The sequence below is a fragment of the Lagenorhynchus albirostris genome, chromosome 5 (genome assembly GCF_949774975.1).
Source record: "Lagenorhynchus albirostris chromosome 5, mLagAlb1.1, whole genome shotgun sequence".
Taxonomy (NCBI): domain Eukaryota; kingdom Metazoa; phylum Chordata; class Mammalia; order Artiodactyla; family Delphinidae; genus Lagenorhynchus; species Lagenorhynchus albirostris.
In genome coordinates, this window is record NC_083099.1 from 119,919,532 (window position 1) to 119,935,968 (window position 16,437).

The 16,437-nt window shown below is 36.1% G+C and overlaps 1 long non-coding RNA gene across 2 annotated transcripts in view; it reads left to right on the forward strand.

The window, feature by feature from the left end:
• LOC132521279 (uncharacterized) overlaps positions 1 to 16,437 on the forward strand; it is a 31,132-nt gene that overhangs the window by 6,935 nt on the left and 7,760 nt on the right. The gene's annotated exons all lie outside the window — the stretch shown is intronic.

A 16,437-nucleotide genomic window follows, 5' to 3' on the forward strand; every position in this document is an offset into this window, starting at 1 on the left:
TTCCTCCTGGTCAATTAGACTCTGGTAAAACCCCAGCGGAGTAGATTCTCTTTAACTAGTTTCCCCTGAGGGAAGAACTTGTTAATAAAAACAGAGTGCTTTGCTGTATTTCAAGATGGTTCTCTTCCTCCTTTCCCTGCTGGAAGCATGAGGGATCTCCCCCAATATTTACTGTGAGAAGTAAACCTGGTTGAACTCCTGGAGGTAAAACTCACAGAAGTATTACTTCTGTATGACTGGAGCCTCCTGGAGTTTTTAACTCTCAGACTTGTCCACAATTTGTCAATTTCAGTTCAGGTTTTCCTACCCTGGCACTGATCCCCACAGAAGATTCTTCTAATGGTATACTGTGATTTTCTGTATCCACCTGTCTGTCTCTCCAGTTTGGAGGCAGCAGTTTGCCCTGTGACTTCACTTCTTTTACAGATCTATGAAACTTATTGATTTTTCAATTTTTTCAGCTTTTTATTTGTTAGTAGGATATAGTAGCAACTTCTAAGCTTCTTACATGTGTCACTGGAAACTAGAAGTTAGCCACTATTTCTTAAATTGTTTTCCTGTTTCCCTCAACCCTCTTCTCTCTTTTGGAAACTGCAATTACACATATACTAGTCTGCCTGAAGTTGTGCCACAGTTTACTAATGCTATGTTAATTCCTTTTTTCAGTCTTTTTTGTTTGTTTGTCTTGTGCTTCCCTTTGGATAATTTCTAGTATGTCTACAAGTTCACAAATCTTTTCTCCTTCAATATCTAATCTACCATTAATTTTTTTATCTCAGACATTGAATTTTTTACTTCAGAAATTCAGTTTATCTGTTAAAATCTTTACTGTTGGGGCTTCCCTGGTGGCGCAGTGGTTGAGAGTCCGCCTGCCGATGCAGGGGACACGGGTTCGTGCCCCGGTCTGGGAAGATCCCACATGCCGCGGAGCGGCTGGGCCCGTGAGCCCTGGCCTCTGAGCCTGCGCGTCTGGAGCCTGTGCTCCGCAACAGGAGAGGCCGCAACAGTGAGAGGCCCGCGTACAGCAAAAAAAAAAAAAAAAAAACTTTACTGTTTACTTAAAATGCTCAATCTTACCTCTGTGTTCTTGCATATATGAATTATAGTTAAGTGCATATTTTAATGTCTTTACTAATTTTATCATCTGACATTTCTTATCTGTTCTTATTGATTGATTTCTTTTTCCTCATTTTAGGTCATATTTTCCTCCTTTGCATGTCTGATAATTAGAGTGCTTGCCATATGTTATGTATTTTTTCTTGTTGGGTGCCGATTATTTTTTATTCCTGTAAGTATTCTTGAGGTTTTTTCTAGGATGCAGTTAGGTTATGTGGAAATTGTTTGATCTTTTAACGGCTTGCTTTTAAGCTTTTTTAAAGTGGGATCAGAGCAGCCTGTAGTCCTAGATTAATCTTGCCACATTACTGAGGTGATACCTTTCTGAGTACTCTGATGGCCTGTGAATTATGAAGATTTTCCAGTCTGGGTAGTGAGAACACAAACTATTCCTGGCCCTGTATGAGCTGTGAAGAATATCACCACTAGTCCTTTCGGGTGTTTTTTTCCTGGCTTTGGGTAGTTTCCTCACTCATGTGCATCTGGAGACTTGAGAGGGATCCTCTGCTTATTTCAGAAGCACTTTCTCTGTGAAGGACTCTACTCTCTGGCGCTCTGCCCTATAAACTCTAGCCATCTTGGCCTCCTTGGACTCTTAACTCTGGTCCTCTCAGGGAGACCTCTGGGCTCTGCTTGGACTCCTCCTTCCTGCATTGTGGTCTGGAATCTCTGTCCAGCCAAAAAGGTGGGGCAATTATAGGGCTTAGCTTGTTTGTTTCTCCTTTATCAAGAATCATAATCCTTTCCATCTTGATTGGAAAGAGAAGTCCTGTTATGTGTTATGCTGAGTAAAAATTTAAGGTAGTGTTGAAAACTTTTCCAACTGATGTCTGTTACTTGAGATTATAAGTATTTCTCTCCTTTGTGAAAATAACCTCTTCTTTGACTTGGCAGGGAAAAAGGTTAACTTCAACAAAATTCCTCTAAAATAATTAGAACTTTAATAGTAGCCAGGATCCTGGGTAGGGTTCTTTCTATTGTAAATATTTTACTATTTGTGGCAGCTTGAACAATATTATTTTACCATATCCAATAATTATCAATAATATTTTATCTATGCAAAGACCACAAATTTCCAAAAACGAAAGAACAAAAAATTTTGGAATGACTGATATTCTAGAAGGTTAGTGCTTTCAACAAAGGCATGAGAACCTGATAACAATGCCTTCTGCAGATTGTAGATTTTCTTTCCGTTTCTTTTTTTTTTTTGTATTTTATATTGGAGTATAGCCGATTAACAATGTTGTGATAGTTTCAGGTGCACAACAAAGTGACTCAACTATACATATATATGTATCCATTCTGCTCCAGACTCCCCTCCCATCCAGGCTGCCACATAACATTGAGCAGAGTTCCCTGTGCTATATAGTAGGTCCTTGTTGGTTATCCTTTTTAAGTATAGCAGTGTGTACATGTCAATCCCAAACTTCCTAACTATCCCTTCCCTCCACCCTTCCCTCTTCCCACGGTAACTATAAATTCATTCTCTAAGTCTGTGAGTCCATTTCTGTTTTGTAAATATGTTCATTTTTATCATTTCTTTTTAGATTCCACATGTAAGTGGTATCATAAGATACTTCTCTTTCTCTGTCTGACTTACTTCTCTCAGTATGACAAGGATATTGTAGATTTTCATATTTAACATCTGTTCAGAATATCAGAGGGTGGGAATAATAAAGAACTCTATTTTTATCCCAATATACCTACATTCAATTAAAACCCGCCATATACTGATACTTAGGAATTGTATACATCAAGCTATCCTGTGTCTTGGAGGGAGATTTAATTGACACCCAAGTAAATAGAGAGTAGGGCCAAATAAAACCTATACACTCTGACTTTTAGAAAATTTTAGTTATAAAAATTTTTAATTTTATTAGCAGGATTAGACACTGCAAATGAGGGAACTCTCAAATGTATTTTAAAATGAAGACAGGAAGCATATCTTGAAATGTTAGAGGAAAAACATTCTTTTAGGGCTTCCCCGGTGGCGCAGTGGTTGAGAGTCTGCCTGCCGATGCAGGGGACACGGGTTCGTGCTCTGGTCCAGGAAGATCCCACTTGCCATGGAGCGGCTAGGCCCGTGAGCCATGGCCGCTGAGCCTGCGCGTCCGGAGCCTGTGCTCCGCAACAGGAGAGGCCACAACAGTGAGAGGCCCGCGTACCGCAAAAAACAACAAAAACACATTCTTTTAAAATGATCCACAATGGGAGTCAAAAAAAGTTATTAGAAAAATGTCATCTTTCAAAATATGAAGATCTAGCCTCTATTAGAAACAGAAAGTCATTGGGAGAATAGAGGTTGAGGTAGAAAACTAAAATGATGATGGAAGAGACAATGAAGATTTTAAGGGTGTAGTGAAGAGCACAATTGATACCATGGAAGAATTAAATCAGTGATAGAGTGCATCATTTTAGAAGCTCTTCAAGATTGGAGAGAATAAAGGTAGAGGTATAAAAAAGTATGTGAGTAAATAGATATATGGAAGAAAATAACATGTAGAATGCTTGATAATTGTAGGATATCTGACATAAGCATTAGAACACTTAGCAGCAGTAACCAGAGTCTTAATTGAGGAAAATAAACTAAAATTGAAAAAAATCAGTACAGATTGAAAATTTCCTTTTCATTTATGCAAAATCAATGACACAAGTCTACATCTAGATACAACCTTACAAACTCTTTGAAAACAAAAATCAGAAAAGCATCTGGCACCTCCTTCTTTGGGGAAAAGTTATTAGGTTGTTTCCAAAAGGAAAAAAAGAAAAAAAAAATGTCTAGCCTCAGACTTCTCAGTGCTAAATGCTACAGTAAAATGGAGTTAAAGTGATAGAATTTTGAGAGGGAAAACTTGAAGTGCTAAATTTTCATTTAGCCAAGTTATCTTCTATGTTTTTGGACACAGAAAGACATTTTCCAGTATCCAAGGGTTCAGAAGATATATCTCACATCTAAATCAAACAAAAATAAACCTTAAATTAACTTCAGGCATTTTAATGATCAATAAAAGTTACAAATTTAAGGGCAGTGGTAATCATGATAGAAATTCATTGTGAGTGTTCCTTTAGTCAATTTTAGGAAGCCCGATGGATATTGCAGTTTTAGTTGAATTCTATATAATGGAGATTAAAACTGTTTCTGTGGTATTTCACTGAATTGTTGTTTTGCTGGTTCTACTCTCTTTCTAGTGACAAGGATGAGTGTTTCTTATGCTACATTGCTCAAACCCAGTTTAATAGAATCTCTTTTTATGTTTGATGACTGCTTCAAATAAGTGACAAAATACCTGCCAACAATTACTAAAATATTACACTGTTGGAACGCTGCTTGGGAAATTACTGAACACACTCGTTTCAGAGTAGAGTTGCAAAGAACAATTTAATGGCTACTGAGTATTTTCTGGCTAGTTTCTGTATCATTAAAATGAATGGTAAATGACTTAATGATGTAAGTTTGGGGCAATTTTAGATATTGGGGATGTCGAACAAATAATGTAGTGGCAAACATCAATCATAAATCCCCTCTTCATGTTATCTTACATGCAGAACTTTTGAATGTTCTGTTAGTGATGCTTAGAAGTCAGAATCTAAAATATGATCCTAGCTATGTGAGCAAAATATACTTGGATAAAGAGATCATAAGACTTGCCCCTAGGTAAGTCTATGGGGAACCCCAAATGACTTCCTTGTTATGAATTCATGGTACAAACTGAAATATTCAGTCATATTTTATCCCATTTTAGGATGGCAGCTATTTGGTATAGTGATAATTCTGATTTGGGGCATTCATAATAGTTGGGATTTATGCTGCCCTAATGTCAAGGGTGTAGTAAGTAATTCCTTTGTATAAACATATTGCAAATGAACCTGAGAGATTTACAACTATTATTTATTAACTCTTAGAGTATATTTATTTATTAAAATTTCTATCCTCCTAACATCTTAAGAAGAAATATATTTTGCTTTTGTATGAGAATGGAATAGGAAGTGTAAATCTGTAGTGGTAATAGTTAGGGTTGAGGGTTAGGGGTAAAGAGTAAAGGTCCCAAGGTCACAGACTCCTATAGAAAATCATACACGTTCCGTGCAGGTCTCTGAATCTGAACACCATAAATTCTGCTCCCCTCCCATTCCTACCTCTTAGAAATCTTAGAATTTAATCTAAGATTTTAAGATTCAATCTTAATTTTATGATCATTTTTCATTAAAGCCAAAAATAGTAGTTAAAATGGATTTTTGCCTGTGTTTATTGGTTCTTCAAATCTTGAACCTGGCCTTCTTATTTGGGATCTCCTTTGTACCTTTTCCCGTATCCTTGGTCTAAATTCAGAAATATTGGCCAACTTTTCATTCTGCGTCCATGGAACCCTACAATTCTGAATTTGATTTTGCCCATGTGGCTCCTGGTTCTAAGTTTTGGGTCCTCAGAGAACCTGACTACAGATGACTAACTATATCTCATCACTTATTGGAAAAACCCAACCCCTTGTCCTCATCTATCCCATCCTGATGCCCCTCAAAACTCAACTCTGGCACCATATCAATTATTTTATATTAATTAAAAAGTTAAAAGAACAATTAAAGCCTTTGTGGATTAACCTTTAAGAGATTTATAGTTTGTTATTTTTCTATTTAGCTCTAATGAAAGGGATTTGATGCTTATATAGGTATCACCTTCCATTTAATATATGTTGAGACTTAAATTATTCTTGATTGGTTCCCAGTGATCCTCCAAACATGGGCCAAGTTCATGGTTTTGTTATTTTACAAATGGGTGACATCACACAAATAAGGATATGACTTTATTCAGAAAATTCTTTAAAAATCATTCAAACAACTTATAAGAATGAATTCTTATCACTTATATATTAAGGAGCCTTATTTATTTTTGCTTATGAAATAACATATTTAAAAATAGCACATAAAGGAACATGGTCATGCTAGAATTAGCAAAAGCCCCAGAATTCTGTATGTTTCACTATTCCTCCTGCACGTGAAGTGCCCTTTTCTGCATCCTCATCTCTTATCCTTTCACACTTTATTATCTTTACAAAAAGGAAGGAGACAACATACAAAATTAATTTAAGTAAAGGTCTGTATTACAACTGAAAGCCATTAACTGGCAGCCGTTTACCAAAGCACAGGCAAAAATCAATTTTAATTAGTATTTTTGGCTTTAATGAAAAGTGATTACAAAATTGGCATTTTAGCTAATACTGTTGAGATTTATGGTGAGGTGATACTAATTAATTTTCTGTTGAATTGCCATGGGCCTTGAACTTCTGCAATAAAATGATATATTTGCTGATACCAGGGCTGCATCAGCATTTCAGAGTTTCATAACAAAAGGCTTCTTAGTGGTTTACAGATATATTTCACACTACTCCTAAGCTACAGAGTATTATTATTTTTTTCCATAAAAAGACTGTTATAGGCAATTAAATTTCATACCATTTTATTAATTGGGGACATTTTATTTTAATGTATCTTGAATGTTAGCCAAAGAACCCTTTATTTCAGATATAGCTTTCTCTTGTTGCTACAAGTGGTATAGAAAGGACATGACATACTTTAATTAGAGAACACTTAATGAATGATTTCTCTTTATTTCCTCACTTTTCCTCCTCTCTTGATTATATTGGTAATAAATTGCCTACTAAACTTAGTTATGTGTTTTAGATCCAGTTAAAAGCAGGAAATAAAAAAGAACCAAGCTTTACAATCCACTCTTGTCATATGATTTGTTTCAAATGCTCTTCAGCTTGCTTTAACTGTGATTATTTCCTCCTCCCCCAACTTTTATTTAAAGAAAAACTGCTGACTACAGTCTTTAAAAATTATATAATTTTCCCTTACGGGCTGAAAATCTGTATCCTTACGTTAATTTTGTTTGACCTGTGGTTAGAAAGTCATTTTATTCATTTGTCGTTGTTGTTGTTGGCTGTCATAGACAGATACAGAGCATAATCTAGACTCAATTACAAGGATGGCCTATGGAGACAGAGGGATGGTGTTGGAATCCTGACTCAACCAATGATTGGCTTTGGGGACTTGGGTAAATTACTTAACCTCTCTAAGCCTCACTTTTCTCACCTGTACAATGGAAATAACTATGTCAAAACAGATTTTAAGTATTTAAAATACATAAATACCTTAATGTAAAGCGCTCAATAACCAATAGCAATTGTTATTTTGGAAATGAAATCCTAATTGTTAAAGCATTATTTTATTACTTACTGGAATATGTATAAACTGGGGTTATATTTTACTTAAGATTCAAGTACAAGTCATGTAACTGTATTTTTGTAATCAAAAAATCTAAGTTTAAGAATAAATCATTAATCAAAAGTTCAAAATGATAGAAAATATAAACTAGAAACTATAGATTCCTAGACTTTTAGAATATATTCAATAGAATAAACTCAATTAAATAACTGAGTCATCTAGTCCAGTCTTTTTTCTTGTAAAAATGAGTGAGCTATGGCTCATATAAGTTAAATGACTTGATATATGATTCACAGCTGAGTATCAGAGGAAGGGCTCAGTTAAGTCTACTCCAGTGGCAAATTTTATGATTCTTACACATGCGTTTTTGTGTGTCAAAGGGAGACGATATAAAATCTATCCACTACAGATTAGCAATAACTATATAAGAGAAAGCTACCTTATGTGGTTCAGATTTGCATGATGTAACATGGAAAGCTAAACATCAATAAAAAACAAAAAAACAAAAACCACCAAACTCTTAAGCAGAATTTAGAGAAGTGGAAAAATGTTGCTTTTTAATCTTGCCTGAAATGTTAGACAGACTATCACAGGAACCAACAGACAATGTCCTGCAGGTTTTGGGGGCAAGTATACACTTAAAATCCCATCTAAAATTTAAAAAAAATCCACAAACATTCCTGCTGAGAAGCATCTGGGAATATTTTCTATTTTAAAGATTTTAGTTTTTAGGTAGGAAAAAATATTTACTTTGTTTCCTAAAAAGAGTTTTTAGAGCATGGCACACATATAAATACACATTTATTAATCAGGTCTCGGATGAACGGCTCTATTCTATCCACCTTCCTCTGAAAATACTCTTCACCCCACTTGATTGATATGGCCTTATATTGGGGCCTCACAACATCTGTAGGAGGAATCACATGCCTCAGAACTATGTGATAATAGCACATGCTTTTTGTGTGTTTTTTCGGTGTGTGTTTGTTTGGTACTATAGAATCGTAGAATTCTAAGTGAGAAAGGGATATGAGGGACTATTTGCTCTAAAATCCTCATCTCGGAGATGAGGAATTCGAAGAATTAGAGGAGTTATAAAACTTGCCCTTGTTACCCAGCTAGTATGAAGCAGATCTGGGAGCTACAATTCAGGCAATCTAAATCATAGCTGGGTGATCTTTCCTTTATTCCATATATTCAATAGTCTACCAATAGGTTAAACATTTGGTTTAAAATGAGCTTCATATCCCATTACTAATATCAGTTGATATTAGTAAGCTTCCATGTAAAATATTTTATGAGAAAAATTCTCTTGAGTACAAGGTGAAATAATGGAGATACGGATCTAACGTGATTACTTGGTCATGAATATGCATATGATCAGGTTCTGGCCATTTTCTTTGTTAACTAAATTCACAAGACTCTTATGCATACAGCAGAATGACAATATTAAACTACAGTTGGTCATTTAACTTACTCTTTGCTACTTGGAGAAAAGTCTATATGAGATGGCAAATTACAGTTTTAAGATTGCATCATAGGTGTAGAGCAGGGGAAGTTGGTTGTATCCTCTTAATGATTCAGGTCACTGAGATGATTGCCAGATGAATCCATGTTCACTGTGGGAGTAGCTTGGCCTAGAATACCAGACTATTCATTGCAGGACTGACTTCAGGGTCACTTGATCTGTACAGTCACACAAGGCCCATACTTAAAAGAGACCCACCTTTGGTTTAATGCTCTGTTACTGAAGTCTTAAAATTCTTAGTAATGTTATCTTTGAACTTGTGTTTTATAAGTGAAGTCTGATGGGACAGTAGAACACGACTGTGAACAGAGGAGATAGTGCAGTATGTGTGTCTGCTGTTTCTTGCCACTCTTTTCTCATATGGTGTTCAGGATGCTCCGTGAGCACAGAATTCCAATGGACTTTTGTGTGTGGGAGTTCAAAGGTACTCAAAGCTTGTTATTTGCACTGAGTAAGCAGGGTGCTGACAGACCAAGAGGCCTTGCTTTTCATTCTGGCCAGGACTTGCTTAGAAAGCAGGAAGAAGGCAGTGGTGTTATCAGAGACACAAATGACCAAGGAACCCTATTATATTCTTTCTTACTCAAATGTTACTTCTCTGTATTAGCCAACCACTTTTGATGAAAATGATGACATAGAAGGTAAAAAAAAAGAGCAACCTGTAATTCCTTTTCCCACTCATCAGTAGCCAGACAGAAAGTGTTGGTAAAATGTTGCATGTATTAAGAAGTGAAATAAAAATGGTTGAGTCAGTTTTGTGCTGTTTCCACTTTTCTGGTAAGAATGAAATACACATGAGTATATGAGTCCCAAAATACAAATTGTATAATTTTGATGATTTAACATACAAGTTAAATGCTCTTATATTTTCATTTAAAACTAACATTGTACAATATCAAGATAAACAGTAAAATTCATGCTAGTAAATAAAAATATTAACTTTTCTTCATTTAGAAAGACATTAAATAATAAATAAAAAATACCATGACAATTGACGGAGAAACTGCACAAAAAAGGAAAAGCTTTATTTTTTACACGTTTCCTGCCCTTGTAACAAGTGGCCCTGCATTTTCTTTTTGCATTGGGCCCCATAAGTTATGTACCCAGTCCTGACTCACTGTGATTCTTAGGAGCGCAATCTATCTCATTCTGAAGACACACTATTATTTTCCTGTTTTAGGGCTTCTCACTTTCTGGATTTCAAGTAGATTATTTCTTTTCTGTAAACAGAGGGGGGAACAGACTTTTTATTCTTTAGGTAGATTATAAATAATTGATTAGATAACCATTTATTGTATCAATAATAATTCAGTCATGTTTGAGCTTGTGTCCTGGTTCTCTTAATTAGATTTTGATTTGATTTAGCCTATTCCCAAGTTTATACCTCAGATGGCTAATTTCATCCTCCTTCACAGAGTTGTTGTAAAGACTGTATTTATGTATTTGATAAATATTTACTGAGCAGCTATTACATGCTGGGTACTGTGCTAGATGGGAGGGACTCAGCAGTGAGTAAAACAGACAGATTTTATACCCTTATGGAGATTTTGTTTGCGAGTGGGAGACAGACAATAAGAAGTAAATAAAAAGGACAAACCCTCCAGATTTAGATGAATGGTGTGGTGAGAATAAACAGGGTAATGGGGAAAAATGCAATGAGGAGAGGTAGCTTGGCTAGGATGGATTACCCAAAAAAGTTTTGGGAAGGGTTGAGTAAGGACAGTGTATAATATTTGAGGTGAGACCTGGGTGATGAATCAAAATATTCAGAGGAGAGTGCTCCAAGCAGAGGAAACAAGAATTACAGAGGACAAATGCCCATCAAGAGATGAATGGATAAAGAAGATGGGGTATATATATACAATGGAATATTACTCAGCCATAAAGAAGAATGAAATTCTGCCATTTGCAGCAGCATGGATGGACCTAGAGAATATTATTCTTAATGAAATAAGTCAGACAGAGAAAGACAAACACTTTATGATATCAGTTATATGTGGAATCTAACTGCTCAAGTAATTACTTACTTTATACAAAACAGAAACAAACTCACAGATACAGAAAGCAAAGTAGTGGTTACCAAGGGGAGAGGAAAGGGGGGATGGGCAAAATAGGGGTATGGGCCTAAGAGATACAAGCTACTATGTATAAAAATAGATAAGCAATAGGATATATTGTGTAGCACAGAGAATTATAGCTATTATCTTGTGACAACTTTTAAAAAAATTTTTTTCTCTAACAATTTAGTTCATATCTTTTAGCTACCAAGTGTCTAATTAAATGTTTTGCTTAAAGGTAAATAATAAGATCCAATTATGCATTACTTTTGTCACTTATTATTTTTTTTAACTTTTTATTTTGTATTGGAGTATAGCCAATTAACAATGTTGTGATAGTTTCAGGTGCACAGGAAGGTGACTCAGCCATACATATACATGTATCCATTCTCCCCCAACGTCCCCTCCCATCCAGGCTGCCACATAACATTGAGCAGAGTTCTCTGTGCTATATAGTAGGTCCTTGTTGGTTATCCTTTTTAAATATAGCAGTGTGTACATGTCAGTCCCAAACTCCGTAACTATACTTTCCCTACCCCCCTGCACCCTGCCCCGGTAGCCATAAGTTATTCTCTAAGTCTGTGAGTCCATTTCTGTTTTGTGAATACATTCATTTGTATCATTTCTTTTTAGACTGTGCATATAAGTGATATCATACGATATTTCTCTCTGTCTGACTTACTTCACTCAGTATGACAGTCACTAGGTCCGTCCATGTTGCTGCACAACTTTTAATGTGTATAATCTGTAAAATACTGAGTCACTATACTGTACTCCTGAAAGTAATATAATATTGTAAATCAACTATACTTCAGTTTTAAAAAAGGCCTAAAATTGAAAAACCCTTGCTGTAGTGGGTTGAATGGTAGCCTCCAAAAAGCTATGCTCATGCCACAGAACCTGTGAATATGACCTTATTTAGAAAAAGAGTCTTTGCACATATAATTAAGTTAAGAATCGTGAGATGAGATCATCCTGGATTAACTGTGTGGGCCCTGAATCCAATGTAAAGTGTACATACAACAGACAGAAGAGGAGAGCACAGAGACACAGAGGAGAAGGCCATATGAGGGCAGAGGCAGATATTGGAGTTAAGCTACCAAAAGTCAAGGACTACCGAGAGTCACCAGAGCTAGAAAGAGGCAAGGAAAGATTCTCTCTTAGAGCCTTCAGAGGAAGCATAGCGGTGCCAATAACTTGATTTGAGCTTCTGGCCTACAAAACTGTGAGGGAATAAGCTTCTATTGTTTTAAGACCCCCAAATTTATGGTAAATTATTATGGCAGCCTCAGGAAACTAATACACTTGGCAATTTTTAAAGAACAGAAAGGAGGTCACAAAGTGAGTAAGGTGGAGGACGCTAAGAGGAGATGAGAGAAGTAGACAGAAGCCAGACTCTCCAGGATTGGATAAACCATAGGAAGAAGCTGGGGGTTTATTGTAGAGTCATAAGAAGCCATTGGTGGATAGGTATTAAACTAGAGTAGCTAGAGTGTCATTCAGTCTACATTTAAACTACAGTAAAAAATGGGCTATCAGACAGAGGGAGTAAAATGGGAAGACTACTGTAGTTGACCAACTGAGAGATGATGGTGGCCCACACTAGTCTGGTTGTGCTAGAGATGGAGTGAGGGAACCAGATTCAGATGTATTTTGATATAGAAATAAGACTTGGTAGTGGATTGGATGAGAGGAATCAATCAAAGATGACTTCTGAGATTTTATTGCAAATAAATGGGTACTGGTAAAGTTAAACAACAACTGAAATGGCAATCACTAGTAGAGGAAAATGTACCCACTGTTGAAGGTGGAAATCAAGAGTTCCTTTGGGACATAACTAAGACTTAAAAATCCAAATGTAAATATTATTTAGGTAGCATTAGTTGAGACAGTGTATTCTAAAAGCCTGATTAATTGCACCTATATTGCTCAAAAATGAATGTGTCCTATGTTAATGATGGCTGATTTTCTTAATTTAGTTCTCACAAGATAACCGTTTTATCTCTTGGGGATACCACTCCACAATTGCTATCATTGCAGTAATTAGTTCTTGCCTTCATTTATTATTAGAGAAGACTAATGTTCTTTAAGGGCAAGGTTCCAAGAGCTGAGCTAATTTTCAGGTGTCCATATATGACATTTCTACACCAATCCACAGATCAGAGAGTGTAATTATAAGTTTAGGGTTAACTTGCACTTCAGCATACAGAGTGATTCCCCCGCAAGTAAGCAAGTTCCTGAACTTTGTGATTTGCTTGATTGCTCAATCCACCAGCTAGAGGAAATGCAAGAATCAACTTTTTGCCCAAACACTACTTTAATCTTGGCTGAAGAAGCCTGAAAATCTGGGCTTAGAGATGCTCTTTCTAACCCTTCTCTATTTAATCAATAATGACTGTGGCAGAAAGAGAAAGTATATCTTTTTTCCCAAACAGAAGTAATTGAATATTGCCTAATTAGATTAATTGCACTATTTTGATGCCATATTGATAGGTGATATATAGGAGGCCTGGCAGTGATAACTGTGAGAGAAATTATTTAATATAAAATGAAGGATACAGGGTCTGGAGGCCACAGCTTTGAATATGATGTCCTCTTCCCCTCTCAAAGTTTGAGTATGTATTTTTATATTAAAAATGGAATACATTCAGTTATTAAAATATGTTCAACTCCTTTCTATGGCTTCTAAGTTTATATACTAATACAATTACTTTAGATTGCTTGAGTTATTTTTGCCTGGGCAGGAGATAGCAATGATAGCAAGGAGGAATACGCCACTGGCCCTTCCCACATTCACATCTCAGTAAATATAAGACCAACGATAGTGGGAAAGGCCAGAGTACCACATATTGTGGTCCTTCTGGTCTCATTTTGACTGGAATCAGGCTCAGCCACTGTGTCCACTAAGAGTTTCCTTGCAGAGGAAACAGACATAGAGAGAAATTTGGAGAAACGCTGCTAATTTAAGCTACTGACTTAAAGCACTTTGGTGGAAGGTGAATATGACAAAAATCTATGAGGCAACACAATTTCAGTAGTGAGGACAAAAGGCCATTTTTTTAAAAAGATGTTTTTAAAAAACATGGGTTCTATAAAAAAACATGGGTTCTATAACTCTAACCACCCATTTAGGAAAATGACCATCAACTCTTTCATTGTATTGGTTGTGCTCTATCTCTGCAGTCTGCAGGAAAACATTACACCTTTTCCTTTCACCCATTCAGGACTTTATGAATGCCAACTATGTTCCACGCTCATGAGCAGCCTATGGGTTAGTTGCATTCAACTGTATGGAAGCTGTTTATGGAGGAAGGATTTCGCATTGGTAACTGTGCAATCAGGTGAGAGAGACCAAACTTAAAATCTCTGTCTTCCTGAGAAAAAAAGGAGTAATTGACTTACTACTCTTAATAATAATGGAGTTTAATTTTTTTTCCTGAAACTCCAAATAGGAGCAGTGGAAATTCTGGAAGAACTTGAAAATATTTCTTGGCATCTGTTCAACTCTGAAATGTTTTGTGAAAATTATATGGGATTCTGTAAATGTAAAAATACTTTTTTCCTTTGTAAAATGAGATAATTCCTGCTGAGGTAATTTGGGTAGAAGAAAGGGGTGGGGGGAGAGAGGTAGAGAGAGAGAGAGAAAGATGGTTGGAGGAACTGGGCATGAAGATCAAGATCTATGACTTTTCATAGACACGTCTTGTTTGGTATATTCATGAATTTAGAAAATCCCTATACTTAAAAGTGGGAGACAATAGGAGCTGAAAACTGTAATGCCAAATGAAAACAAAAAGAGAAACAAAAATTCTGAAACCCATTAAACCCTATGGGCAAAAAAATAGCAAGGTTTCTATATAGGGATATTAAATCTATGACAAACTCTGTTTATAATCTTTGAACTTCAAAATGGATGGCATGCCAAGTGACAGAATAATGATTTCAAATGAGTAGTAATTATAGGCGTCAGAACTGCCCAAACCTGCTGATGATGTTGTAGGCTGAAAATCTTTTTCTGGATTCATTTTGTATTTACAGTAGTTGCCATATGTACCACCTCTGTTTGACATCCATTTTTAAAGTAGTGAGGTTGGGGGGCAGAAATGCAACCTACTCTCTGCAGCGTTTTAGATCTATACCTAGAGGCATACTGGCTATAGATTTGTTTTAATATTCAGGACTTCAAAAGTTTGAAAAAAATTGGTTTATAATGATTTTCATATTGAGATTAAAGAACTGTTGATTATTCATTTCGAATTTGAAAATTGAGATGAACACAGTTACAGAACTATATAAAATTACTACTTTCTGTTTGAGAAGACTTTTTATTGTTCATGCATAGTCTATGCAATGTCAACAGAGCATAAAGCTGTTACCAGCTTTACCCTTGGTAATGGCTGATGGTGATACATTTGAATAATCTTATCAACAACTGAACAGATGAGGCTGACCTGAATATGTTACAGAAGCATGATATTAGTCAAAGTTGTCATTTATGCAGATAAAAATAAATAAGTTTGACAAATCATTTTGGAAAATTTTAGAAGTTTGCCAAATCTAGGTGGAAAATCTTAGAATTTATCTGCCTTTGTTAACCAGATTGACTAGGTAATGAACAGATCTGGAATTCACACTAAGCCATGTTATAACTATGAGTTCAAGATCAACCATGACTCAAATATATAACAGTACTACTTAGGAGCATAATGTGATTTAATTTTCTATTTACATTTTAATTTCCAATTGTATTAGTTTCCTAGGGCTGCTATAACAAAGTTTCACAGACTGGATGGCTTAAACAACAGAAATCAATTTTCTTACAATTCTGGGGGCTAGAAGTCCACTATCAAGGTGTTAGAAGGTTTGATTTCTTCTGAGGCCTCTCTCTATGGCTTGCAGGTGGCCGCCTTCTTGCTGTGCCCTCATATGGGCCTTTCTCTGTGTGCACACATCTCTGGTGTCTGTTTTTTGTGTTCAAATTTCCTCTTCTTATAAGGACATCAGTCAGATTTGATTAATACCCACCCTAATGGCCTTATTTTGACTTGATCACCTCCTTAATGACCTTATCTCCTAACATGGTTACATTCTGAGGTACTAGGAGTTAGGACTTCAACATATGAATTTTGGGGAGACACAATTTAGCCTATAACACCAATGTAAGGCACACACCTCCCAATATTTGTTGAGCCCCTACTAGGAATCAGCACTGAGCAAGGCACAGGTGATACAGTAGAGATGGGGTGTATACCCTCATGGAGCTAACAGTTTAATGGAGGGAAAGTCAATTAAGAGTGAAGCAAACAACCAGCTACATATTAATAGATGATGATAAATGCTATGAAGGTAACAAAAAGAGCATGTAATGAAGATCAACAGAGCGGGGTGGGGGAGGAAGTGGTGGGAAACCTGCATAGATGGATCCTTAGGAAAAGCACCTATGGAGGGACATTTTCTTTGAGGTGTGAGAGGCTGTTTGAAAAACTGAAAGGGGGTCAAGGTGGTCAAAGCACA